The sequence below is a fragment of the Tupaia chinensis genome, unplaced genomic scaffold (assembly GCF_000334495.1).
Source record: "Tupaia chinensis unplaced genomic scaffold, TupChi_1.0 Scaffold000318_1, whole genome shotgun sequence".
NCBI classification, from domain to species: Eukaryota; Metazoa; Chordata; class Mammalia; order Scandentia; family Tupaiidae; genus Tupaia; species Tupaia belangeri.
The window spans coordinates 1,547,710-1,552,720 of record NW_006159811.1 but is presented as its reverse complement, the minus strand read 5'-3'; the positions used below and the strand labels follow the sequence as shown (position 1 = coordinate 1,552,720).

At 41.0% G+C, this 5,011-nt stretch overlaps 1 pseudogene; it reads right to left on the bottom strand.

The window, feature by feature from the left end:
- Nucleotides 1-4,049: 4,049 nt before the first annotated feature.
- On the bottom strand, nt 4,050-4,390 carry LOC102487414 (transmembrane protein 14C pseudogene; annotated as a pseudogene).
- Nucleotides 4,391-5,011: the final 621 nt, after the last annotated feature.

Below are 5,011 nucleotides of genomic sequence, written 5' to 3'. Positions count from 1 at the left end.
CATACCCATGTAGCTGCCATGTTTCACATCAACCAGGCTGGGGATCTGAGCCCACCGTGGCCACGTGGCTTCCAGCACTGCAGTTCAACACACTACTGACTGCGCCACCTGGGCTGGGTCATGATACTTTACTTTTGATAGCAGAAGCTCTTACATAGGGTCATCATCAGTTTTTAAGGTCTCGAATGCATCTCTTTCAAACATATACTGTTCAGAGTAACTACTGGTTACAAAGCCAATAGTTGTCCTAAAGCCTACGTTGCCCTAAAGAACCAATTTAAAGGAGACCACGTGATTATCCACCCTTAATCCCTACCCAACACAAAAGCACACTCCCCCAGCCAAAACATAAGATCTCGCCATTTACACTATGACTATGTTCTCTGCATCACTTTGGATAATTTACCTTAAAGTAACTAACAAAGACTGTCTCACTATCAGATTTTCATATGGTAGCACATTGTAGCAAGCTGTTGATAAACACCTATCTTGCAGTGCTTCCAAAATAGAATTTTAAAACATATCTCTTAAGGTTTTAATTGGGACTAGCAGGTGATACAGCAATTAAAGCACTAGACCCCTACATGGTCGACCGCAATTTGGTTCCCAGACCTGGTAGCTTGAAAATCACACCAGACATGTGCGCATGCGAGTACAAAACCCTGAGAGGAGAATGAAGGAGAAGGGATTGTGGTGTAGCCATCCTCTCTGGGGGTGACTTCTCTCTGTTTCTGTTCCTGTCTCTCTCTGGTGAGTGTACATGCCCTGTGGCCAAAAAAGGGTCTTTAAAAATAAAATATTTTTATATATTTCCATTTAAATCATTTTCAGGTTTCAACAAAACCCCATTTTTCTTAAAGTAACTTGTTTATTTTCCCATGAGCAACAGAGACAGCATCCCCACCAGAGTCTTGACACTTAAACCCACCCCTAGCCTCATTCAGGCCTGAGTCATGGGCATGTGCATACCTGGTGTACTCAGAGAGTTCTCCAGGCACAAACTGGAAACCCTCCACTATGGGTCAACCTCACAGAGTATCAAGCTCTACCACTGCACCTCTGTCTGGCACAAAACCCTGATTTTGTCTTTGGTTTAGGTTTTTGCCATAGGGTACGTACACTCACCAGAGACAGAAAGAGAGAGGGCAGGTGAGAAGTCACCCTCTAGGAGCGATGGCTTTGTCTCAATCTCTTCTCCTCCATTCTCCTCTCAGGATTTTGAGCATACACACGCATGTGCCCATCATGATTTTTAAACTGCCAGGTCCAAGGCTTGAGCCGTAGTTGGTCATGCGGGAGCCCAGTGCATTAACCACCATGCCACCTGCTCGCCCCTGAAATTCTATTTTTAAGCAACTCTAACATATGGGATTTCATGTGACATTTTACCTCACATATCTTCATTAATTATGTTAGTATTAAATTACATGTCCACTTTTCCCATGTATGTCCATTTTTCATGCCTAGCTAATTGCTTTTTTAAACTCTACTGCATAACAAAGAAGAAGACATTGCAAGTCAATGGACAATAACATTGGCAACTGCTGGGGCTCCTGCAATATTAAATAACCGAGATAAAGCAGCCAATCATACAGACCCAGCTGAGGTTTCTTTGCATAATCCTTTAATGAGATGAGACTGCTGCATTAGAAGAAGTTGGCAACCCTGACCCAGATTCTTACAGTAAGGGTAGTTGCCCTAGATGTCTGTCAAGATTGTGCATTAGAGTGTATTCTTAATCAGTGAGCAATCAAAACAAATATTTCACTTCACTTCATAAATCCATGCTGTGTGATTGCATCTGACACATCTAGGAGAAGATAATCCCTTACAGTTCACTTCCTCCTGTTTCTAAATGTTGGCTAAATTGACTTAAACAGGGCTTTCCACTCCATCCCGTACTGAAGAGAGATGTGAAATGTTCAAAAGATCCAGTGGAGCAAGAATTCTTATTTGGTCATTAGAATAGGAATTGCAATAACAACGACCCCTTGCCTAACCAGGATTGAGACTACCTGGTTAGGAAGAGTTCTCCCAAATTAGACCCAGGAAGAAATTAATGTGGGATTATTTTAACAGAAATAAGCATATCAGTATGTATTTTAGTGTTGTTTATTTCAACATTTCTGGCAGTAGCAAAGAAAGGAAAAAGAGAAGCAAAGAGAAAGAAACAGAAAGAGAGAGAGAAAAGAAAGGAGAAAGAAAGAGAAAGAAGAAAGAAAAAGAAAGACAGGAAGGAAGGAAGGAGGAAGGAAGAAAAGGAAGAAAGAAAGAAGGAAAGAAAAGAGGACATTACCTCAGTCTCTCATCAGTAGGGAAATGGATGAATAAGTGATCATCCACTCATTCGTGGATTATTACGCGATCGCAGAAGTAATACAATTTAGAGGTTAAGAGCATCACAGGTGGAAACAAACTGCCTGGGTTTCTCACTCTGCCACTTCCTAAGCTGAGCAACTCTCATAAATTACTAAATTTATCAGGGCCTCAGTTTTCTCAAATGGAAAATACTGATAATAACAGTGCTTACTTCACAGAGTTCAGGGATTAAATACACGTAAAGTTTTTATAAGAGTGATTTGGACATAATAAGCATTCAATAAAGGAAGCTATTAATAATTAAAAGATGTAAGTCTAGTAAGATCTAAAAGCTGAATTGAATGGACGTCCTTGGCAAAGTAATATTAAAAAGTAACTGTGTATCTCTAGGTTTGTGTGTCTACATACATTTGCTTAGCACAGAAAACGGTGTGGAAGTGTACTGCTATGGTTTAAATGTTCCCCCAAAATCATGCGTTGAGATTTGGTTGTGAGAGGATTAAGAGGGTAAAAGCTTCATGGTGTCTAAAGGTGGGGACTTTGGTTGGAGATTAATACTAAGGTCTTTAGGACAGGAACCCCATGATTGACTCCTGGTGCGTTTATCAGGAGGGACAATGAGATCAGACACATGAACATAGACGCAAGCACTCCTGCCCTCCACCATGCTGATATGACCAGAAGACCCTCACCAGATGTAGCCCCTGGCCTCAGACCTCCAAACCATGGGCTGAATCAACCACTACTCTTATAAATCACCCAGTTTAGGTATTTCTATAATTAACAGCAAAATGGAGTAGAACCAAAACAACAATTTATTAACATTGGTTGCCTTAGAGATGGGTTTGGAGGAAGCAAAAAGGAAGAGAGGATAAACTTTTTCCTATACATATGTTTGTGTTGCTTGGTCTATTATAATAAGCATAAATTACTTATGTAATTTGTTAAGTTCAGTAAAATAAGAAAAATATGTGTATTAATAGCTAAGCATATGTTTGGACACTCATAGTCAGGAGATATTTGATTTTGGCCCAGCTGTGAAAACTGGAACTGGGAAGGGAAATGAAAAAAGTCAGTGTGACAGGCCAGGCTTGAGGTATCTTCTTCTGAACTGGTCACCTATGTAGCAAGACTGAGAGCCCCAGGGGACCTCTGGCTGTGGTGGTCATTTTAACTGTGTCACTACCCACAGATGTTACCTGAGTGGATGACTCCACCCCAGAAGGCATGAAAGGGTATGTCGTCACTGTGTGGACAATGTTCTGTGTTATTCTCATGTACTCTCCCTTTTGGTTTTTTTGTTTATAGTAAACTGTTTTCATGAACATTTCATTTACCGTAATTTCAGGATAGGCCTGTGCTAAAAGACGAGTGAAAGAACAGATGTCCGAAATCTCATCCAGAGATTTACTTACATCGTTCCTCTTGGCAGGGGATGGGGTTTCAGGGCCCCCAGGTAATGCTACCCCTTGAGATTCTTCCCACTGATCCAGAAAAGTTCACATCGAGATACAGGAATTGGGCCCTTGTGGCTCCTGTGTTTATCCTCTTGAGCTGTAATGATCATGATCAATTTTTCCCCACCAAGTTCAGTGTCATTTTGTTGCTGTTGTTTTTAAGTAACATGCCAGAATATGTAAAAATGCTGCCCTTATTTCTCTGAATACATTGGAAACAGTGGAAGCCTGGAGATTTTTAATTCTTCATGAGCCCACGTGTGGACGTGACTATTACGGATGGGGTCTCAACCTACTAATTCCAACTTTGGTGACCATCAGCAAACTGTCACCTGCAATTAAACGCACAGGTATAAATTTTCCAGACTGGTAGAATCTCATTCCCATAGTGTCCGCCAAAGTCCCAGATGCAGCTAGGAAAACCCAGATGTTCCTCGGATCCTGAGACAGCTGGTAGGCTTCCAGGCCTGCAAGCCCCCTAAAGAGGAGCCCAGCAGCAGGGACGGTATACTATCTGCTTTTGCATAGCCAGGGATCCCACCAGAAGCAACCAGTGCTGCATAGCCAATGCCGAACCATTGCAAAGGCACTAGCGGGCCTGTGTCCTTCTGCATGGCTCTCTTCTCACTCCGCCAGACAGGAGACCACCAGGCCTAGGCCTGCACCAGTTTCCCCAAGGTCTGTGTTGGTGAAGGGGGGCGCACAGGCGGCCACTGGAGGACTCAAGGTCTCGATAGAAACGTCCAACTCTCCCTCTTCTTGAGAATCAGCCCATAGTCTCTTACCTGAAACTCTTAGGACTAGAAGCATTTCAGAATTTAGAATGTTTTTTGCTTTCTCACTTACTCTTTCTCTCTCATTCACTCGGTCTGTTCTTCTCTGGCCAAGTTTAAATAAATAAATAAATAAAGTTAAATAAAATGATTCTCAAAAGAGAAAAATATTTTTAAAATTTTTAAAGAATTTAGAATGTTTTTATTTTATGATATAACCATATGCAAAAGTTTTCAAAAAAGTTCATGGGAAATGCATATGATGAAAAAAACTATACCAGGTCTCAAAAAATTTTTTGCAGCAAAATGAATGTGTTTTAACTCCATTTTTCCACCAACTTTTGAAGTACCCTCATATTAGATAATTCTTGAAACAAGATTTGGGCAGCACTTTGGATTATTATTTCTGTAGCAAAACACATAAATATCCACTTTAAATGAGATACATAAAGATAAGAAATA